The 24,534-nt window shown below is 37.9% G+C and overlaps 1 protein-coding gene across 1 annotated transcript in view; it reads right to left on the bottom strand.

The window, feature by feature from the left end:
• Nucleotides 1-24,534, bottom strand: part of NGF (nerve growth factor) — an 80,243-nt gene that overhangs the window by 8,027 nt on the left and 47,682 nt on the right. Inside the window, exon 2 of the mRNA XM_051992936.1 lies at nucleotides 3,702-3,841. The gene's annotated coding sequence lies outside the window, so the exon portion shown is untranslated. The remainder of the gene's footprint in view (nucleotides 1-3,701; nucleotides 3,842-24,534) is intronic.

Genomic DNA, 24,534 nt, shown 5'->3' with positions numbered 1-24,534 from the left:
AGGAATCAATTCACTTCACTTCAATTCAACTCAACAATCAAGCTAGTGACTCTGAACCTGACATGTTTTTGACCTTAAGAGAGACCTTTAACCTCTGTGTGATTTAGTTTCCTCACTTGTAAAATGAAAGCTTTGTACTTGGCAATGGATAAGGTCCCTTTTCACTCTAAAACTATATTCTTATGATTTCCCAACTGGAGAAGGAAGAGGTATTGACTTGCCCGCATTATATTCTACAGCTCTAGATTTTTAAAATCGTTATTGAACACATGTATAGATTCATATGAGTGCTTAGTTCTATATACTAGACCCTCACTAACAGTTTATTTTGTGCATTGAAAAATGTGTTTGTAAGAAGGGATCCATAGACTTCACAAGACTGTCAAGGCAAGACATGATACAAAAGAATAATCTATTTGGTGTTTTATATAGGATAATAGAAAATATAGATAATCCATATAATTATGAATATATATCATATATAATTTTTATATATGTATATATGTATTTTTCTCTATAACTTAATAGAAAATAGATAATTTTGGTATGCATGCTAAAATTTAGATTTTGATGACTTCTAACCATAACAGAAACTTGCATGGTTAGAAATTTCTGATATTTTGAAATATGCTGAGTATAGTTCTCATATGGTAGGGAGGGGGATAGAAAAGAGAAATTTTTTTCTTTTTATATACTTTTTTTAAAAGTTGGGATAAGAAAAAATTTTTTTTAAATTTTTATTTAATAATTACTTTATATTGACAGAATCCATGCCAGGGTAATTTTTTCTTTTACAACATTATCCTTTGCACTCGTTTCTGTTCCAATTTTTTCCCCTCTCTCCCTCCACCCCCTCCCCTAGATGGCAAGCAGTCCTTTATATGTTGGATATGTTGCAGTATATCCTAGATACAATATATGTTTGCAGAACCGAACAGTTCTCTTGTTGCATAGGGAGAATTGGATTCAGAAGGTATAACTAACCCGGGAAGAAAAACAAAAATGCAGATAGTTCACATTCGTTTCCCAGTGTTCTTTCTTTGGGTGTAGCTAGAAAGATTTTTTTGAGATAGTAGTATTGTCCATTTGATCTTATTATCACTCTTTTTTTTCTCTCTACAACTCCAAAAGACTCCTAAAAAAGTCTGTGCTCTCTATTCCAGTGGTATCATTTAGTAATCATGGTTTTAAAAAAATAAACATTCTCTCCTTGGTTAGTGGTGAACAACGGAAGGAACCATGGATGTTTATTTGTTTATTTAAAGCAAAAGAAAATGCTGAGCCAATGATGATCACCCTCTTGCTCCACCAACCAACCTTAGTGGTACCAATGTGTAGTTGTGGGAGAGACCACTTGAGTGGATGACCACATTCAAGACTAGCTCTGGAAGCAGAAAACAGTCATTTTTTTTTAGTCATGTCTGGCTCTTCACAACCCATTTGAGGTCTTCTTGAAAAAGATATTGGGGGTGTTTTGGCATTTCCTTATCCAGCTCATTTTATAGATGAGGAAACTGAGGCAGAGTTAAGTGACTTGCTCAGGGTCATACATCTACTAAGTGTGTGAGGACAGATTTGAATTCAGGAATATGATTGACTCCAGGTCTGATACTTTATCTACTGTACCACCTACCTGTCCCTGAGGTCAGAAAATCTAGGGTGAAATACAATCTCTGGTAGTTATACCTTTAAAACTTTGGACCAGCCACTGAACCAGAGAGAGACTTGGTTTCCTTATCTGGAAAATATGAGTGGTGGAAAAGATGGCCTGGGATACTCTTTCTGATTTCTGAGCTATGATTCTATGAAGTAAACATTTTATTTGCTTTACCCCATCCTGGTAGAAACATGGCCCAAAGTAAAGAGGCAGGTAAGAATGCTGCATTGGTCTGTTCCTGCACCCTTCAATCACCTTCCCATCATTCTGTCTGGTAGGTACATTATCTCCATTGCTTAGTTTAATCCCGCACTTCCAATCATTCACCTGGTCAAAGAGCCTTGGCAAAAATATACCTTGCTAAAGATTCCTGTCCAAAATCCACCTTATCTGACTAGGTAATGCAACAGCTGGATGGAACTAGGCAACTAGTCCACATATTTGAATAGGGATTGTGGAACTAATGATTCCAGAAGACTTGGCAAAGATGCTTAATGGAAGGAAGCTGTAGAAGGGAATAAGAATTTCTGCTAAAACAAGAAAGGAGATGAGCTGTGTTAGTGATTCTTAGACTACAGACTAGACTAAAGAGCCAGAAAAACTAAGTATTAGAGAGAGAGGAAATTCTTGCTGTTAGATGAAGATTTTTTCTTCCTCTTTCTCCTGTGTCTTCTTCTCTTTTTCTGTCTTGCTATCTTTCTCCCTCCATTTTCAGAAAAGCTTGAGTCACTTTCATTTTTCTTGCCCTCTCTCCTTCCCTTTCCTTCCTTCCCTATCTTCCTCCCTCCCTATTCTCCCTGTTTTCCTTCCTTTCCTCCTTCCTTCTTTCATTTCTTTCTTTATTCTGTCCCTTCTCTAAAGGTAAGTTGGCCCCTTTCTTTAGCTTAATAAAACAGACTCTCTTGGAAAGTAAAAGATTCCATAGACTTCTTGATGGTCAGTGAGAATAGTTTTAAGGCTCCCCTTCACATAAATGACAGCATGTTTGAGCTGGAAGAGCCCTAGGAGGTTATCTCATTCAAGCTCATCATATTAGAGATGAGAAAAAGGAGGTTAAGAGAGGAAGGGTCTTGCTAAGTTTGCTTAATTAGTTAGCTGTAGAGGTATGGCTTGAGCTGTCACTTCCTGATTTCCAATGTGCTATGTATTTTACTATGCCATGCGTTATGTAGCAGCATCCCATATATTTGGTACTAGAACAGAAAAAGGAATAATAGAATAAAATCTTGACTCACCATTGCTTCTCCTCTATTAGGATTTATTGAGTACTCTGACACTCTACTTGTGTTCTTTCCATAGGAAGAAGAACTAACTTTATACCCTTATTTAAAAACCTAGGAACTGATTGAGTACTCAGCTAAAAATTCTGTATCCTTTGTCCCCATAATGCCATATAAATATTTAGATAGACTAAAAATATTTAGATAACTGCTTTTTTTTCTGCTGACACCCAAATATTGGGCCCAGTGTAAATAGCACCTGTGAAGAACATTTAAATGCCTGGAAATTCAGCACAGGTGGCACAAATATCCACTTTGTATGTCTTTGGGTGTGTTCACTGAATTAATGGAAAAAGAATCTATGATCTCAGTTTACAAGCCATAAATCCTGAGATGGATGAAGGAAAATTCGGGGAGGGGGGTGTTTCTAGGCAAAATAAAAGATCTCAAATGAGCCAAGGTGAACTTTGAAGGAATAGGAACAAAAGGTCCTGAATTCATACATCAAACTTATGAGTTAGAAGTTTAAAGATAGGATGGATCAGACCCACATGACTTAGGAGCGATGGGGTCAAGAGGAAGGCCCTTAGGGAAGACTTCTTCCAGACACGTTTGGAAACCTCTGTGTGCACATGTTCATCATCACAGACATGTCCTCTCACATCCAATTCATATTTCAGGCCCATGCTAAACAGTCCTTGAGTTCAGAAATATTCCTTTTCCTCAGTCTTAGGCTTATTTCACAGCTGTCCACTCACTTCTGGGTCTCTTTCCTGCAATGCAAGGTGCTGGTGATGCTTGGATAATCACTTGGATAATCTTACCTCAGTGTGGCCTGGACAGAAAGCTGCTCCACAGGGAAATCTTTTATTGGGTCCAGACGCTGAGCTGCATTTGGGTCCAGCATGCCATCCAGCCCCCCAGACTACACAGCCAAGAGCCAGTAGAATCTCACTCCAGGACTCTAGAGAAAGAACAGTATCCATATCAGAAACAATATTTCATTAGAGTCAGAAGTAGGAATCCTTGCTGTCCTCAAATCTTCAAGTAAGGTGAAATCACCCCCAAAGGCCAAATGGACATTTACCTGGTGGCCTGTGATATGACCTGGAACTTTTTTTTTTTTTATTTTTCTGGGGTTGGAGGGTAGGTTTTAATGAGAGAAAGAAACAATTAGTCCTTTGCTCCCAGAAACTCTATCCTGCAGTCTGTGGATTGTCGTAGGCAATGTCCTTTGGAGAGAGGGTTAGTCTGTGGCCCTTGTGCCAGGATTAATTCCTTTCGTTTGTTCTTGGGCATAGTCCATGACTACTTTTATACCCAACAAAGCGACTGCATGACATGTGACTGCAGACAGAGGCACCCTTATCAGATGGCAAAAATGAAAATCATTTTGTACGCTACACATTTGCAGAAATGGAGCCAACTTTGGAACAGTATAATGAGAGTAAATCAAACTAGAAAAAAAAATGTCCTGACAATTCAGAACAAGTCAGTGCTTTGAGGAAAACTTAGATGAGCAATCACAGCAAATTAAAAAATGCAAGTATTTGAAAGATAAGGGTAAATTTTTTATGAAAATATGACAGAAATCTCAGAGAACCAGGCCAAAGTTCAAATTTTAGGAATCTAGAGATAGAGAGGAGAAAATAGCTGATGGGGGGAGGGATGCCATTTAGTCTTAAAGTTGTTAATACTAAAATGGGAAAGAGGTTCTTTTATCTTTTTCTTGCCTCTCAAATAATTATTAAATATAATTATTAAAAGTTTGAATGGGAATGGAGGATGGGAAGATATTAGGATAGCTTTTTTCTCACCCAGCTTGCTCCATTGTTTTTAGAAGTGACAAAGATCACTCTTGCTCCAATATCTTTATCTCTTTTCATTTTGGAAACCTGCTGGGTGCATATTTTTCCAATGCTAATATACAAGAATTAGCAAAAGAAGAACTGAGGAGGCAGTATCCAAGTACTAAAATTGGTTTCACCCTTGGCAGTAAAACCCCATCTCTCTGGTGCTTTGTTTATAACAAGCCTGTAAGGTAGGTGGTATGAGAGCTGCTATCTCCATTTTACAGAGAAGAAAACAGAAGAATTGAATATCCTCTAAACAAAAACTGGGAATGCCCCTTCCCTTTCAAGCTCAAATTTTGAAGTTTGGTTTGGTCTCAGTAAATGCCTGAAAACACCTCTGACTCTTAATTAGATTTTAGGTCTAGAGGGAACATTTACCTGGCAATCCTTAGAGAGAGTCAGATGCTCATGGGGAAAGATGGTGAATTCTGACTATTCCAAATTGGAGCTTAGTTTCTGGAGAGTGGTGTGTTATGGGGAGGTATGAGAGAAAGAATCAAACATGTACTCAAGGGAAACAGGATATGAACAGTTATAGTGGAATAGAGAAAAGCTCAACCAGTTCTCCATTCTGAGCTCATGTTGGCCAAACCTGACAAAATCACCTTCCACTCTCCCACTCCTCAATCCAATAAGTTCCTTTAGTAGGCTGCAATTTTCCAACCCAGACCTAACCTAGTAAATCTCAATGCAGTAAAGTTGAATCCAAAGCGGGATAGTATAGTGGGAAAAGCATTAGCATCAGAGCCAGGATGATCTGAGTCACTGCCAGCCTCTGACACTTAGGACACATGTAACCACAAGCATACCACTTCACCTCTCTTCGGTTCTTTCATCTATAAAATGAGGACCACAAATACCTGTAATAATAACTCACAGGGTTGATGATGAGGAACAGATGAGACTATGGGCATTAACACTTGGTAAATAATTAAGAACTCTACAAAGGTCAGTTGTCATAATTTCTGGTGATCCTATTCTATGCCTGGGATCCCAATCTTTGTTGTTGGTTAAATTTGTTCTTCACTTTCAAAGAAGACTGGTGACCTCAGGAAGGTGATAATTTGCCAGGGAATTGGGTTTAAATGAGGTAGAGTTGTGTAAAGCTGTCAGACTCTCGTTCCCTGCCAGCTAACAGAGCCTCCATGGAGGTAGAACAAAGGGATTCTCCTTCTGCTTGGACTTTCTACTCACAACTGTGCTTGCTCATGCTGGAGATATTTTTGGTAGATTAATTCTAGTTGTTCCTCCTACCTCTCTGACAACTTCTTGGAGAGGGGAAAAGACTATTATCTGTGAGGAATAGAAAGACGGAAGGGCTGATCACCTGGCTCCTCCAAGGTGACTGTATCTATGACCGGCCTCCTAGCCACCAGGATTCAAGTCAAGAGTATGGTGAATAGTCTAAATACTAACATCCTCTTTTGCCATGACATCTGACCAGGTATTGCTGTACCAGACTGTAGACTGAGTTTCAGTTTCTTTGATACCTTCTCCCATATCCTACAGAGATTTGAACTTACTAACTGTGTAATCTTGGACAAGTTATTTACTGTCTTGGGGCCTAATTTTCCTCCTCTATAAAATTATGGTTTTGGACTAGAATAGAAGTGAGGAATTTTTTTTTTCTGCCAAGGGCCATTCTAATATTTATAACATCATTTGGGGGTCCTAAATTTTTTTTCACCTTAAAAACTCAAGCAGTGGGAAGTTGTTGTGTCTAGCTTTCAGCTCATCATCGCTTGCAGTTGCCTTAGCAAGATCAGATTAAATAATTTCAGTCTTATACAGCCTATGGGCTGGATATTATCCACCTCTGGACTGGAAGATCTCTAAAGTCTAGAACTCTATGAATGAATATGAAAGGGCTTTCAAAATAGCAGAGTGCTATATAAATGGAGCAGTGAAGTAAATGAGTGCTGAATCTGGAATCCAGGAAGACCTGGGTTTGACATACTAGCTTTTTTATGACTGGTCAAATCTTTTAAACTTACTCAGTCTCATTTTCCTTATCTGTAAAATGGAGATAATAATAGCACCTACTTTTACATGGTTGTTGTAAGGATCAAATAATGATAATATATGGAAAATGCTTTGTAAATCTTAATGCTTTATATAAATCCTGGTTATGATGATGATGATTGATCATGATGATCAAGATGACAATTGACATGACTCCCCATTGTATCAGTATAGTTCAGGATCACAACAGTTGGTGGACAATATTTGTGAATTTCTTTTTTAATCTGCTAATATTTTGTTTGGTTTACTTTTCAGACTCTTACATCCATTGGGATCAAAGAGAAAACTAATAAAACATGGGGGCATTGGTTCTTCATTATAGAGCCCTGAGAAAAGTCTTTAGAGGTCTTTGAATATATATATTTTATAGAAAACAAAACTGAAGCCCAGAAAGAGAAAATAATTTGCCCAAGCTTATAAAGGTTGGGCAAGGATTTAAACCTGGGTCCCTGATGCTAATGTCAGAATTCTTTTCCATGGAAAGAGAAGGAGAAGGGAGTATGGTACTCCAGTGACAATCACTTCCCTACTATTTCTCAAACAAGATACTCTATTCTTTCAAGTCTCACAATTTCCTCTCATTGTCCCTATTCCTGGAATGCTTTTTTCCCTTATCTTCACCTCTTGGTTTTCCTGCTTTCCTTCAAGTCCCACCTTAAATCCTATCTTCTACAGGAAATCCTTTCTCACTTCATTTTTAGTGTCTTCCCTCTGCTGATTATTTCTCATTTGACCTTTTCTATGTCTTTTTTGTACAGTTATTTGCATGGTTTTCCCTCTTTCCCAATTAGATTGTGAGTTTCTTGAGGACAGGCACAGTCTTTTGGCATTCTTTGTATCCTCGATACTTGGCACAATGCCTGGCACATGGTAGGTGATTAATAAATGTTTATTGGCTGAATTTCACTTTGAATAATAGATATAGTCCTAAAATTTGCATGAGATTAATTTAGCTTTTAATTCATTCATTTCAAAAACTTATTAATGGTTTTTGGCATCTGCACAGCCTTGTATGGATGCTGGGGGGTAGATAATGAAGATTAAAAAGAGACTTGTCTCCATTCTAGTAGGAGGACAAAGTAATTTAGCTATGGCTTCATTGGTATTCTGTAAAGGGCATTGATTTGAGAGCCCATCATGAACTGTGTTACAATAAAAGAGCATTGAGTTCTGGCCTTTTATCCAGTATGGTACTTTGCCCACAGTAGGTATTTAATAAATGCTTGATGACTGCCTGGGGTCAGAAGATCTTGGTCAAATCCTGCTTCTAATGATCAATGTGACCTTAGCCTTTATGTAGTTTCTGTGGATCTCAATTTACTCATCTAAAAATAATGGGAGGGAGTAGTAGAAAAGATGACCTCTGAAGTCCCTCCCAGGTTTAGATGCAGTGCGGTTCTATGATCTATGATATTATTATCCCTAAAAAGTTCATATCTAATGAGAAGTAATAATATAATTATATACTAATAACATAATTATACTATATGATTATAGCAAACATATTTAATTATATAAATATAAATGTAATAATTATGGTTACTATTTATATAGAGAGAACTTAAAGTTTGCAAAACACTTTACATGACATCAGTTCTGTGAAGTAGATGCTGTGGTTATGTCCATATAACAGATGATGAAGCATAGAGCCTCTTTATCTAAGGTCAAACCACTACAATCTGAGGCAGAAGTCAAACTCAGTTCTTCCTGACTCTTTCCACTATACCATTTCTGTCTCTATACAGATAACTCTAATTAGAGTAAGAGAAATGCATAAAAGAATCATAAAGTATCACAAGAACAGCTGTCGGAGAAATTAGTTCTACAGTTTTATGAAGGAGTTGGAATTTTACCTAGATCTTGAAGGATAGGTGGGGTTCCAACAAGTAAAGAAAGGGATGGGTGGGAGAAGATGTTCCAGGTTAAGGGAACAAATGTGGAGTTGAGAAAAATACTTGCCCTTTGGAGAATGGCAAGTATTCTCATTTGCCTCTTCATTCACATTTTAAATGAACCAAGCAGAGTGCTGGGTCACTTTAACAATTCCTAATGTGAGTCCTTTTATGAAATCCACAATCTTTTTGTAGAGTGATTTAGGCAGACTAAATTTATCTTCTGGGTAAATATGGTCTTGTACATTCTTGGGTCTTCAGGGAAGTATTTTTGATGGTAAAAAAGAGCAGGCAAGAGTGTTAATGATATCTATATAGGTCCAGTATTTATAAAGGGATGCTCATTCCTGGATGATAAATTTGACACATCCTATCAACTGATGCTGGAGAATTAGCAAAGACTTTTTTTTTGGGCTCAAATGATCCACAATGGATATGGGAAAGATTGTCTTTCTAAGTGGTTTAAGCTAACAAAACTTGCACATGTTCTATGACCTCTAAAAGGCATAGGGTTTAGAATTGATAGGGTTTGCTGAAGGGGAAAAGGTGGATGCAATAAGGGGGAGTACATGCAGTCGCATATAGATATGCTTGTATGTGTGAGAGACAGAAACAGATCATGCTCCATAGGGTGGATTGGTAGTCCAAATTAACTCTAGAGGTCTTCCTGGTTTTTTTTTTTTTATGGTACTAGTAATGATGAAAAGCAAGAACACAGATTTGAAAAGTGGTGAACTCTAGTTCTAAGGTCTAGTCTGGGTTTTGTGCTACGGAACCTTAACCCTAACCACCCCACTTCTCAAGGCCTCTTATTTCTGCCCCTGTAAATGAGGAGGAAGAAGGGAGATAGTTGTACCAGCTGATCTCTACATATTCTTTAACCTGGATAGATCTTAATGATTTTATGTCAAGTTGAATCGAGAGGCTGAAACAAATAGCAAAAGTTTCAAAATGAATATCTTATTCAAACTAGACCTTCATGGAAATATCAGGTTTTCTGCTAATTGTTATATTCAAGGAATGATGGCCATGTCACTGAAGCCAACTTTTCTTCTCTGCCCTTACTATTCACTCATCTGTTTCCTCTGTTCCAGTAGTTCTTAAGTTATTTTTGGTTCAGATTGAAAGATCCCACAGACCATTTCCCATCTGCTTCTACCCCCTTTCCTCTCAATGTGTCCTCTACTTGCCTTTCTAATCCTTACTTACTGGCATGAAATTCCTTACTGGCATGATAGAAAGACTACTTTATGATGGAATCCCATTGAGATAAATCATGAGTAAATTATTAATATATTTCAGAAACTGAAACAGGCATGAAGACAGTCTTTGGGGCTGTTTCAGAGATTCTTAGAAGAACTTACACTGCCTTTTCTGACCTTTTCAAGCAATAGGGGGATTACCTGATCAGAGAAGAGGCTCATCATTAGAATGGGAACTCCTTGAGGGCAGGGGCTATTTTAAATCTTTCTTCACATTCCTAGTGCCTGCTTAGCCCAGTGCTTGGCACATATTAAGTGCTTAAGAAATGCTCTTTGATTGGTTGATTTTGATCAAATTAGAAAGCTTGGGTTTGAATTCTTTCATCTAATTCATAACCAATTTGGCCTACATAGGATCATAGACTTGGAATTGGAAGGGATTTTAGAGGACCCTCTCATTTTAGAGATGAGAAAACTGAATCCTCAGAAAATGACTTGTCCAAGGTCACATAGGTAGCAAACAGAATGGGATTTTAACCCAGGATCTCTTCTTCCAAATTCAGCACAATACACATTTTCTCATCTTCAAAATGATAATGTTATGCTAAGTGACCTCTAAATAATATTCCATTGTGCCTAATTCTGCTGCTTTCTTTAATCTATACATGTGTATATGTTAATATAGGTGGGTTTGAAGATTACCATTCATATGCATGATTAAATATCAAAGTTTTAGGAAAATCACCAAAAAGATCCCCTTCAGGCTGACCTTTCAATATGGTTTTGAAGTGAATGCTTAGGAATAATGGCTAGTTCAGATGATGGAAAGCTTACAAAAAATCAGCAGTGTCATCCCAACATTTCTAAATGAGAAAAGTCAGAATTCAAACCTAGGCCCACTGAGGCTACTTCATCTAAATATAGAGCTTCTTACCTCTCTTTGGAAGTATTTAGACAATATCTGTCAGATATGTCCTTTCTGGATGTCTATTTCATTATCTGGGAAAATGAGGTGCTTAGCCTATGTGGCTTCTGAAGTCATTCCCATCATTCTGGGATGCTGTGATTTCTCATTATGAAGAAGGTCGAGCCGAGGAAATGCTACCCCAATGTACTTCTCTAATTTAATTCAAGGATCTATGATTCCACTGGTATGGGATTTCCTTCAGGGAGGCAGATCCCAGCCCCCAATGCCTGCCATAGTAGAAAGTCTTCATGAACTTCTGTGGTCAAAAAAATTGTCATGTGGGAGCTAATCTTCTGGTGAACAATCTCTTTACTTAATGGAATTGGTCTTCAGATAAGCTTGTTGGGTATGATTTGCTAGAACTTATACTTTCTTATTGTTTTCAAGAAGCCACGGTTACCTCCATATCATAATAATGATAATATTGATACTTCACTTTAAGGTTGGCAGGGTGCTTTACAAACATTATCATTTTTATCCACATTTCCTTTATAATATGATGGGGCAATAAAGTATGAATTTATTAGAGAATTTAAATATAATCATTGTTATTGTCATTACTATACTCGAGTCACTCCTTTCTCTGTCAATTCTTATTCAGACTACGTGACTATAGGAAAAAGGGGGACATAATTTGGGCACTTATATTTTGGAGACCCGATTCATTTTTTTTTCAGTCTAATCTCCCTGTTATCCTTATTTTGCGTCTAATCAGGAGTTTAGAAGTATGGAACCAGCATGATACTGGCCAGCTAGTAGGCTTTTTAATTTCATGGATTTAGAGAAAAATCACTTTGGTTAGTTTCTACTGATTGCAATGTTTGAGAAAAAAAGAACATGTTTAACTATCTAGTGGTTTTGGCACATTCAATAGGAAAATAGCAGACCTGGTACAAAGGCCTTGAGAAAGCATAAAAAGTTCAGGAAATTGCCATGTTTTTCAATAGAAAATTATTGAAAAAGGACAGGTTTCTGAGTATGTCCCTTTCAAAGAAAACTGGCCCAATGGACTCCTTGAGGGAGATTCTGGATCGATTACAGAAGCACTTGCCAGTCACCATCAGCCACTCTTTGGGTCTCCCCAGAGACAGGGGCAGTTTAAAAGAGAGGCCATTGTGGTTGGCTGACCTTGAAACTTCAGATTCAAAGAGACTTTGATGTACTTGTAAGTGGCCTGCTATTGTTAGATGCTGTCCACAGAAGACATGTTATTTACCTGACTGGGCTCATGGTATGTGTAGCAGCCTACACTACAGAGAAACAGTCATAGAACAATGCCATTAATGTGGTCAACACAAAGACAGCTAAACACAAAGCAGTCTGCTGTGAGGACAGTATATTTTTGTAAGCCTACCCTGCTGAAATAGTAACCCTCATCATGTAGCCCATCAGCTTAGTAATACTAATGATATATCTATAATCTCTCCAGCAATGCCAAAAACAATCTAGCAATTTTTCAAACTTCTTTGAGACCCTAAGAAAACATTTCCTTGGTTCCAACTGGCTGATCCTTAAACCACAAAAAAGATCTGTTTCAGTTATGTTTTTGGCCTTTCTCCGCTCTGCACTTTGTGTACTCGTGACTGAGGGTAAATGACAGAACCCTATCAAAGGGGACCACTCGGGTTGGCTGGTGGCAAGCTTTCCATTGGATGATTCTAGCTGTCCAGCTTAAAGCTGAAACCAAACTTGGCATCTGGACTGGCCGCCCAGGTCCCAGCTCTTTATCCCCACTGGTCCGATCAGATTATATGTCCTCAGTTTTGCCTTTTCCTTCTCAGTGTGAGGTATGTTTTCCAAGCAATAGGTCAAGCAGTGTTACAATACATAAGCGTATAATGCAATTCAGATGTCATTTAAGAAAAATCAAGGGAAGCTACATCCCTTAAAAAGAACAAGTCAGAATCTAACTTAAAAAACATGGGACTTGAGGACCTTCTGAAAGCCAAGACAGTAAGTTCCACAATTAAAGAACAGTGACAGGACTTCAAGTTAAATATTTCAGCAATGAGGCCATCTTTTTTGTTCCAAAAGACATTCTATTAAGTGTTGAATTGTCTGCTGGTACCATGGAGCTGTTTTCACTGAGAAAATCCTAGCATAGCCCCATCTTCCGTACTACCTTGTGTCCAACAGATCCACTGAGGACTCATGTCCTGAACCTGGTGAGCATCATATGGAAAATTCAGCCTTGGGACACGGGGAAACCAAGTTTTGACTTTATTCCTACCCTTCTGCCCCCATGATTCTGCTGAAGGCACTTGGGAGCAAGAGTTGACATAATATCTTTGATGCTCTTCCTTTTTCTTGCTGACATTTCTTGGCATGTCCACTCACTTCACACCCAGAAAATCTGATTCAAGGCATGAAAGAGATAATTCAGTCCCACTCTGCCCAGACATGCTTCTCAGGCAGATTTTGGGGAACTTGGGGCTAAGATAAAGGACAGGGAAGGGAGATCCTCTTCCAAAAATGAAGAATTTCCTTTCGTGGTTGCCTTTGTCTGGAGCCCTGCGATTTAGCTGCTTCCTGTGTATTTTTTTTTTTTAACCAGCCTGAGTCTTAAATTGGCTCCTTTTCCCCATCCAGTGCCGTATGTACTTGATAGAGAATGGTAGAATGTCAGTCAAGCAGTTAACTCTAATGAAGGACTATTTGAAGAGGGTATTTTTAAGCTTAGGTAAAACGGAGCTCTTTCATTATCTCGGGAGAAAAGGTCAGCATAGATGGAAACCTGCTGTCCTTCTAAAGTCACATGATTCTCATATAATTACATCTCAGAATATTCACAATCTTCTAGGATTTCTTCTTTTGGGTTTCATTTGACCATGACATCATGAACAAAGGGAAAACTACACAGCAGGAGAATTCACCAAGGGGTTAACAAGAGCCCCACAGTGTGCATCTGTCTCTAGAGGCCCAAACCTTTTGAGTAATAAGAGAAGGCCAGAGATTGAGAGCAGATTGTATTCTCCTTTCTCTCCTCAATGTTAAGGTCTCCTTTATAGGCCAGTGCATACTTATAGGATGAGGAAAATCCACTGGCATTTAACCTATTATCTCATGTTTAACATTCAGGAAAATGGAAAATACCATTTTTAATCTTCAGTCATATCGATTTTTGTATTACTTCAAATCATGGAATCACCAAATCTTGGGATTGTAGGATCAATAGTCTAGGAATGGAAGAGATCCATCTAGCTCAATTTCCTTAATTTTCAGGTGAGGAAAGTGAGGGATAGGGAGTTAAGTGGCTTGCTCCTGACCATACCATGAAAAGTCAAATTTGAACCCAGGTCCTCTGATTTCAGAGCCAATGTACTGTCCACGTATACTTTTGGTGTATATAGAGTTAACTTAATCCAAAGCATTAGTTTGGCAGATGAGAAAACTGTAGGTTCAGAATTTTATCTAAGATCATATAGCTGCTTAGTGTCAGAGTTGGGTCTGATATCCAGGCAATTCAATTCAGTTAAACAAATTGAGAGCACAGTGATGGGCAAGTTGGGGGGGACAAACCAAATTAAAAAAAATAGTACCTCCCCTCATGAAGCCTTATAAGTAATACAGGCATGATAATATCCTACATTAGAGTGAGTAGTAATATTATTTGCCATTGGAGAGACACAGGACAAGAGCTATATAGCAAAAAAAAAAAAAAAGAGTAAAAAAGATGTCATTACCTGGGGGAGGGAAGATCAGGTGAAGGCTTTAGGAAGGAAGTGGCTGAGTTCACCTTTAAAGCACAGACATATGGATGAGGACTTGCTATTCTGATATATTGTGTTTTACTAGTCACCTTCTCTAGCTAGGAGAGATCATTTGCTAACATTTGGTTGGAATTATTGGCTGCACATGCCTGGTGTCTGCTGTCTTTAAGTGTGAGATGCAAGCAACGATCCTGCAGCTGGGGTGCCATTATCTATAATCACTGAAAACAAAGATGCTGAGTAACGGACTTAAAGATTATTTTTGAAATGACCCATTTTTCTTGGTTCCTAGGCAGTCAGTCTCATTGCTATTTGGGAGATGCACAAATCCTGTTCATCAGAGACCGCTGTTAGATAAAGCTACAAACTTAGGTATCAGAGGGGCCAGTGGATAGATAGTATGACATAAAGGGTAAGGCTTTTGACTTAGGAATAAGGATGAAGTGGCTTGATTTGACCATCCTCCCCTTTTTGGCTAAAGTCTTTAAGAAAGATGTCTACACTGGGTGTTTCCAATTCTCTCACTTGCTTGATTCAAACCTCTCTTGCATTCTCATTATTTAACTGCAACTGCCCAATTCAAAGTTAACAGAGATTTCTTTATTGCCAGACAGAATAACTTTTTTTAGAAGCACCATTTTTATTGACCGCTGTAGCTCTTAATATTGTTAATTACCCTCTCCTATTTGATACTCTCTCTTGTCTAGTCCTGTGATTCTCTTCTCTCCTTGTTCTCTTCTTACCTGCCTAATATCTTTTGCTAAATCTTCATTCAAAGTAAACTCACTAATCATGAGGTTGCCTATGAGACTATTATGGACTCTCTTTTCTTCTTCCTCTTTACCATCAAGTTTGGTGATTGCATCAGTTTCCATGGGTTCAATTATTCTCTCTCTCTGTAGGTGGTTTTCACCTATATTTTCAGCCTTACTCTGTCTCTTGAATTCTGGTGCCACATCACCAACTGATTTTTGGACATCTCCAACAGAATGTTCTGTAGGCATCTCAAACTCAAAATGTCCAAGACAGAATTTATTATCTTTCTTTATCCTGAAAGCTCCCCCTCTTCCCAGTTTTCCTTTTGCCATCAAGGGCACCATCATCCTCCCCCTGACCCAAGCTCATAACTTTGATGTCATTATTACTTTCTCACTCACACTCACTCCACTTATCCAATCTGTTATCAAAATTTGTCATTTCTATTATCATGACATCTCTCATAGACATCTGCTTTTCACATACCTATCCCTTGGAACAGCTTGGGACCTTCATCAATTTTATAATACCATTTCCCTTGGTTTTCTTCTCTAATGTCCTTCCCTATTCGAATCTATTATATACTCAACTGCCAAAGTGATTTTTCTAAAGTGCAGGTATGATCCATAAGTGTTCTATTCAATAAAGTCCAGTGGCTTCCCATTGTCTCCAAGATCAAACATAAAGTCTTCCAAGTGGTTTTCAAAGCTCTCCACAACTTGAACTCTTCTTCCTTTTCTAATCTTCCTTTATTTTATCTCCTTCCACTCACTTAACAATATGGCCACAGTAAACGATTTGCTTTTCTTCACATACATCACTCCATCTCCCAAATCCTGGCTTTGCATTGGGTACCACCATGTCTGGAATACTCTGTCTCTTCCTGTCCATCTGTACTGGTTTTCTTCAAGACTCAGCTCAAATCCTGACTTTGACCACCTTCCATCTAATGTTATATGTATCTTTTATGTACTAGTTACTTATAGATTGTCTCCTCCATTGGGATATGGGATTCTTGAAGGCAGGGATAGAGTTTTTTACCCTTTGTATTCCTAGTGGTAGCACGGTTAGCTAATAAATGTTGGCTTACTGCCATGCCCCCATTTGCTTATCAAGGAAATTATATGATAATAAATGATCTATGAAATTATAAATGAACTCAATGGCCTTTCTGATTTTTTTTTCAGCTCTAAATCCTCAGAGAGAGACTCTATAGGTTTTTCCTTCATTCTGATACTTGATCATTACTAAGCAGTTAATAGTTCCTTTGGGTTCACCCAACTTTTGCAAGAAGACATCCAAATTCAAAATATTGCCCAATAATGTAGGGAGATTGGAGAACATCTCTATTAGAGATGACACACTCCAGGAGACTCCTACAGAACTCTCTAGACTCCCAATAAAATGTAATTTGAAAATGTTTAACAAAATTAAAGTACAATACAATATTACATTATTCACAGTAACATTAACATAGATGATGTTAATTTGTGGCTTTCTATGTCCAGAGAGGCCTACAGGGACACATTTTTATTTTGCATTTGATACCACTGATCTATACAGTCACTCCGGGTCATTCAACAAAGTTGGACTGCTTTAGGCCTGAGTTATTAGAATTGGCTTGAGGACAGTCCCATATTTACTACTCAGGGTTCCTGGAAAACTTTTTCATGCTGGCTTGGATAGCCTGGCCTGAAAACTGTAACAAGTACTTTTGAAAGTATGAGAAAGTTATCAAGGCAGACAGAAGACAGGTGGATGGAAAGCTTTTGGCCCGTTAACTTCTGATGAGCAGAAACTCTGAGGCATTAGTAGGCAGTGATTCCTGCTTAAACTTGAGTGCTTAAAAATGCACACAGGTGCTGTGGAAAACTAGCTGGCTTCTCTCTTCAGTTTGTCTATTTTCTTTGTCCATATTTTCCATGAATGAATAATGCCGTGCTCTGTCCCAGCCTCTGGCTGTTTGCTGGGCCCTCTGGAGAAGGCAACTGCCTCGTTGTTTAGTTACAACCCGTGATGTGAGGCAGAAAATGAAAAACACACACACAGATACACACACACACACACACACACACACACACACACACACACACACAAAATGAGGCTGAGGTTGTGCAATCAGTAATGAAAACCATTTGTGAGCATTTCCCTCCTGTCTGCATTGATATCCCTTCAGAGTCGGGGCCCAGGTCTGTGCAGGAGCCTGCCTGTGACTAACTCCCCAGCTTTGACTTCTAAGGAATATGGGGATGTGAGCCACTGGTCCAGAGACCTTTTTGCTAGAGACTGCCAAGCCTGACTCTCTCCCCCATCCTAATCTCCCCAGATACTTTCCACTTTCTACTCCATGGGCGGGATATCATCCCATGCAGTGCTGTGTTTATGCAGTTATTTTTAAGCTTTTTTGCCCTGTTGGATTTTATTTTGAAGCAGAAGGCAGACATCCAAGATCCCAGAATTAATTGTCTTTGTGGCAGAATGGAGTTTCACTTAATATTCTTCTTTTAACATAATAATAAAGGTAGTGGGAAAAAGCTAATGTTTAAATCTCTTTATGGTATTTAAATACATTATCTCCTTTGATCCTCACATTTCACCCTCTTCCTACCTTTCTAATTTTCTTGAATCTTTCTCCTTTCCATTTATTCTAAGGACACTGTAGCTATTTTCATCTGTGTTTTAAAGATGAGGAAACTGAGGTTCCAAGAGATAATGTTACTTGTCCAGGTTCTCACAACTGGTGGATATCAGAAGGAGATTTTGATCACAAATCTTTTTGAAATCAAGCTCAGCATCCTTTCCCCGAAAAGATTCCTTGAAAACTTAATTGGTAGGGCAGTACAACTAAGGCCTACTTCATAGATATTGATGATGTTTTATCAAAAAGTGGCTTTTCATCTGGGACAAGGTTTGGTTGGAAATCTGTGGCCTCTGGGCAGGGTTACAGCCCATCAGAGACAGTGTACTGAAGGAATAGCAACAACTCTGGTTCATCCTATGATCTTTATAGATATTCCCTTCACCAGTATTGAGCCTTCTCATCCTGTAAATCAGAAGTGTGTAACCCTGGCAGTAGAGCAAAATCTTGGGTATGGCTAGAATCAAAATAAGATAATTGGGAAATATTTAGCAAAATAAATACAATATAATGGAACATAGATAATAGTAATATGTGGTTTTCTAAGTTAATAGGTAGCCTACAAGGATCCTTTATGTACAGTTTAATGATTCCATTTTAATTTGAGTTTGACACCACTGATGTAAGATTCTTCTAAGGAAATTAAAAATCAGCTATAGGGAATTTATATACTGTCTTAGAAACCTTTCTCTGGAATATTTCCTGGACTGTAGGATGGCTCTGTAGGTATAGTGGAGGAGTGATCTATCTATTATCCTTCCTCTGCCTGCATTTCCAGGTCATCTCTTTTCCTAGAAATATATCTATATCCATATGCATATGGTTATAGATAGATACAGAGATAGATAGATAAAGATAGATATCTATTTGCCTATTATCTATCACCTATCTATCTATATATCATTTTTCTATCTTCCACTGATAGCTTCTGTAATGTTCCTTGAATGTAAGTCATGATTGGGAATGTGTGGCAGCTTCCCTTTATCCACTAGGAATCTTTTCTCCCCCTGAAATTTGGTTCTTCTGAGATTTAGGTGGTCTATTAAATCAGTTAAGATGCAGCATCACCAAGAGAATACTGGTGTTAAAAACAATGGCTTCTGCAGTTTGGAGATCATTGAGAGATTTCTCTGGTTTCCCAAATGCAAATCTATCCCATTTTCCTGTTCAGTTCGTGCTTAGCTCAGCATACATCTGCAGTACCTTGCTAAGATTTACGTAATGATGGACTAACTCAACCATCCATCCAATTGCGTGTCATCACCTAGAGATAGACATTCTTCATCTTCTTTATGTTTTGTGTTTTTATGGCAAGGTCAGTTTCTTTTAAGTGATTGTGGATTACATCAAGGAGATCTTAGAGTATTCTAGGATATTATCAGTCTGATGTCACTTAAAATCAAAATCATCTGGAGAGTTTCATCACCCATAAACAGTATTAAATTCCAGATAATGATTTTTTTTATTTCTTATGCCCTCTTACTGTGAAAGTACTATAAGAGGAAAAAAAACTGTCTTGACTTAAGTTCCTACCTCTGCCAGTATCTAGCTCAGGGCACTACACACAAGAGGTTCTTAATATGTGTTGAATGACTATTTGGAACTTGGCATAGCGAAAGTTAAATTTCTGGCATTGAAATAAATTCATTTATTATAACACCTGCCATTCAGAGAGCATTTTTAAGGCTTATAAGGCACTGTACGTGCATTACCAAATTTAAATCACACATTCTCTGAGGTAATTACTACAGGTATTATTTTTGTTTTACAGATGAAGAAACTGAAGCTCAAAGTCATAAAAACTAATAGCTGGGAAAAGTATATAAATCCAGCTCCTTTAAGAATGTAAGTCCCATTCTCTCTCCATAGCATCATATTTATGACAAATGGGTACTCAATCTGTTCCTATTCTTATTAGCAAAGGGAGTTTCCTCATCTGGGAGTCCCCCATACCAGTTTAATTCATATGAGTAATTTCCAGATTTGCAAGGTAAATTGGTACCTTGTCTCTAATTTATAGTATTATAGAGAATTGCCTTGAACATTGAGATAACAAGTGACTTTCTGAGGGCCATAAGGCTATTATGTGTCAGAGGTTACACTTGAATCTTCTTCTTTGCTCAAAAGCTGGCTTTTTATTATTTGCCACATTGCCTCTTGACAAGTAACTAAGCCTTAAAAAATCCAGCATCATGATGTGATCCATCCATCTATCCATCCATCCAGACTGCATATTCTTCCTCCAATCCTGTGTGTTCTGCTAAAGAGAACTGATTACCTTGCCTGTCCTGACTCCCAGTTCCAATTCATTCTAAAATTATAAGGTTGTGACTTATAGAGATTCCTCTGTGCTTAACAGCCATCTGCAGCCTGGATTGTTTTGCATTTAGGTCAAGGGCTACACAAAAAACAAAAGAACCACTGGAAGTATTTGAAGGCAAATTCTCCCAATCTCCCTGGTCACTGCTCATCCTCTCTTGAAGGCCAGCTGTCTCTCTGTTCTATCTGCAGTTGCCTTTCACTGACTTAAAACCACCAAGTTTCTTCATAGAAGCTGCCTGCCAAGTAAGCGGTCTGATCTGAAATGTGCGCTGAATGTGTGCAGTCTGGCTGGCTTTGAGGTAAGACAGCCTTTTAATTTCAACATGCCTCAAAAGTCAGTGGAGCTCCTGAATCCATATGAAGAAGAATTCACTTGTTTGAAGGAATAGCTTGGCCACCAAAGCTTCGATAGATGAAGACCTTTCTGTTGCATAATAGGGTTTTTCATTTCTACTTAGGAAATGACCCAAATGCCTTGATGAAAGAAAATTGGTTTTACCTGTAACATTCCCTTTCTGTAGATTAGTGCTGGCACTGTGGATAGGGAAGCCAGCAGAATTGTTCAGAGAGCGAGCAGGTGAGCTGTCCAGCTAGTAAGTGAGCTGCCATTTTGGGATGGAGCTAGGGTGTTTAAAGAGGGAGGATAGTGACCAATGCTGATGAATATTACCTATGTGACTAAGGATTTTGAAATGAATTAATTTATCAGAGGAGAAAGTAACTGATTCAGGTAGTTTTAGGAAGTGTGAGGAAAATTCTATCTCCTATATATGGGTAATCTGAGGTCACTTCCTATATGTAGATACTTCTATGGACTTCTATTTTGTCTATATCTTCTGCACACTAAAGAGTTTTCAAACTGTGATTATTTTTGGCAATTTCACCCAAGCAGGGGTCTATTCATTAGAATGGTGAATCTGTTAGAATAAAGAAATTCTAATTCAACCTAATTAGTATTTGGAAAAGGTCATTGAGCCCAGACGCTGCAATTTTGCCATACCACCCTGAAAAGAATATTGGTTCTGGAATAAGAGGACCTGGATTCAAAAGTAATCCATTCCCAGATTTCCCTTCCGATACCTTATTGTAGTAAGGGGAAAAAAACCCTTTGGATGAGAAGACTATGCTAGTGGGAGCAGGGTTGGACAAGTTCCTTCATGCTAAAAACCCAAATCAATCATTCAGACAGTAAAAATTGATTAAGCATCTATTACATGTCAGGTACTGTGCTAAGTAACAGGCAGCACTGCTAAATATCTAGTGGATATTTCTAGCTATATGTTCCATAGTCAAATTAAATTTAACATATCCAAGACATAATCAATTTCTTTCCTTTCTCCAAACCTTCCCTTTTTCTGGGCACCATCATGATTCCAATCACTGAGATTTTCAACTTCAGAATCATCCTGAATTCTTCATCTCCTTCCTGTGCCCATATAAAATAAGTTATTAAGTCTTATTGATTAGAATTCTACAAATTCTCTGGCATCTACCTACCTCCCTCTCTGTGTGTATCCAGCTACCAGTCTAATTCAGGTTCTCATTATCTCTTCCCTATACTGTTTTCTGTAGTCATTTTCTAATTGCTATTCTTGCTTCAAGTCTCTCTTCTCTCCAATCTATCACACTTACTGACATCATTTCTAAAACACAGATCTAACCATATCACTACCACACTCAACATTTCCACTGGCTTTCAAATGTCTCTAGGAAAAAATACACATTTCTTTGACATGTAAAATCTTTTGAAAGTTGGTTCATCTCTGAATATGCTCTAATTTGTCAACATTTTTCCTAATAGGTGGTGCCTAGAACTTAACCCAATACCTTTTTAGAAAGATATTGTGGGGGCAGCTAGGTAGTACAGTGGATAGAGCACCATCCCTGAAGTCAGGAGGATCTAAGTTCAAATCTGGCCTTCAGACTCTTAACACTTCCTAGCTGTGTGACCCTGGACAAGTCACTTAACCCCACTTGCCTTAGGAAAAAAAGTACTGTGGTCTGATCAGGGAAGAGTAAAGAGAGACTAGCAATTACTTAATATTGGAAGATATATAATATATATCTTTATGCATCCTAGGACCATATTAATTGTCATAGCTTATCGCTGATTACTATTGAGCTTGTAGGCCACTAAAATAGCAAGTTGTTTTTTTTCCAGTTGGATCATTCTCTACCCATAATTGCTTTATTTTGTACTTATTAAGTTGACATTTTGAAACAAAGTCTAAGATTTTATATTCATCCATATTACATTTCATCTTATTAGATTTGTCTTATATCTTGGCCTTTTAAGATCTTTTTGGCTGACCCTCTTTCATTTAACATATTAACTGTATTTCTCAGCTGTCACTTATAAATCTGATAATCATGTATGCCATTTACATCTTTATCCAAATTACCGAAAAATGTTAAACAGTTTAGGGCCAAGCCCAGATCTGGAACCCACCAATAGAGTAGTCTTTTCTGATAGCTATCAAATGATTGATGACTGCTCTTTCGGTTAGGGTTGATAACTACTTCCATGGGATTACAGAAACATAGCTTCAGAATGGGTTGGAATCTCCAGGTCTAATCACCCCATTTTATAGATGAGGAAACTCAGAAATGAAGAGATTTCCTGGAAATAAATGGCAGAGCTAGGTTTCTAACTTAGGTCTTTTGATCACAAATCCAGAGCTATTTCTAGTCTAATATGCTTCCTTGAAGTCACTTAACTATATCATCCTCTACTATCCCATTTTTCTCTGTCCTATGACAATAGAATGCTTTCCAAAAATCTAGGTAAACCATAACGATATCATTTCCCTGATCTATAGTACCTGTTCAATAATCCTGTTTTTTAAAAAAAGGAAATGTGACTAGTTTGATGTGACATGTTTTTAATTAAATTATGCTGATTTTTAAAGATCTTGGCTTTCTTTTCTAGGTATACATCCATTTAATAATAATATATCCTAGACTTTTTCAGGAATGAAATTCAAAATTACTGGCTTGTAGTTTACCCAAATAGAACTCATACCTCAGAGCGATGAAGGATCTCTAACAAGCCATATCCCAAGAATCTGAGCTCACATAGCTAGTATCCTCCAGTTTAGGATTATCTGGATTATCCTTAAATATTATCTACACACGAAGGTGTAGTCACTGATCCTGACTGGAAAGAATACTTGTTAAACTGATTATATCTGGGAATGTTCACTAGATCTTTGGGGGGAGAGGATGGTGACAAGTTAGGAATATGACTTTTGCAAGCTGAAATTGCTTCCATCCATTTTTCAGGTTTAATTTAGTTTTAAAAGTGATAATATAGTGGACGATCATGAGGAAGGCCAGAGCTTCTCTTAGCTAAGAAAAAAGCACTCACTGACTTCAGATGGTGATGAGTGCTTCTTGATTAGTCAAGTTTTTTGGGGGGTAGCTATAAAGACAAACCCCAAAGTTGCTACAGCCAAATGTTGTCTGTTCATATTTCCATTCAAGGCCATGCAATAAAAAATTTAAAAAATCCATCTCCTACACTTACAGGAAAACCTAGAATATAATATCTTTGTCAAGCTTAATCAGAACCAGAGTAAAATTCCGGCCGCCAAGAATAGAAACAGACTTTAATGATTTCATTTTTGGTCCAAACTATACAGTGTTTGCTTTGCCCATTTTGTTTGTCACTTTCTCAAACAAGGAATTAGAGAAGGATGACTGGCTTGAGGGAGTGCAAGAAACCAATCAACATGGAGCAGACATGTAAAGAGATCAAATGTCAAATGTCCTCAGGGAAGATCTTTCAGAAGTGGATTGCTTTTTTCCTGGCATCTCTGTCAATTAGTCCATCAGTGGTGAATTAGCTTTTCCTTATTCTCTCGGCAGCCAGCACTATATGTGAGAAGTAATACCACAAAGCCAAAGAAAGAATGTCTGGGGGGTTACTGTCATTCTTTTAAAAGGAGATGAATCACAGAATCATAGAATACCAGAATTGAAAGAGACCTCAGAGGTCATCTTAGTGCAATCCCTTAAATGAAACATGTATCCTATCTACAGCAACCCAGCAAGGAATCTTTCAGTCTCTGTTTGAACACCTTCCATGTCAGGAAAATCACTCTATTCTGAATTGGCCAATTCCCTTTTTAGCCATGTCTGATTGTTGGGGTAGTCTTCCTTTTATGAGTTGGAATCTGCCTCCTTATTAAGTTCCACTCATGGGCCATAGTTTTTTCTTCTAGGATCAAGCAGAACAAATCTTATTTCTTTTTCTTACGATGCTTCTTTAAGTATCTGAAGCCAGAGACCACATT

Source organism: Antechinus flavipes, chromosome 4, assembly GCF_016432865.1.
Source record: "Antechinus flavipes isolate AdamAnt ecotype Samford, QLD, Australia chromosome 4, AdamAnt_v2, whole genome shotgun sequence".
NCBI lineage: Eukaryota > Metazoa > Chordata > Mammalia > Dasyuromorphia > Dasyuridae > Antechinus > Antechinus flavipes.
This window is presented reverse-complemented; position numbering and strand designations above follow the sequence as displayed.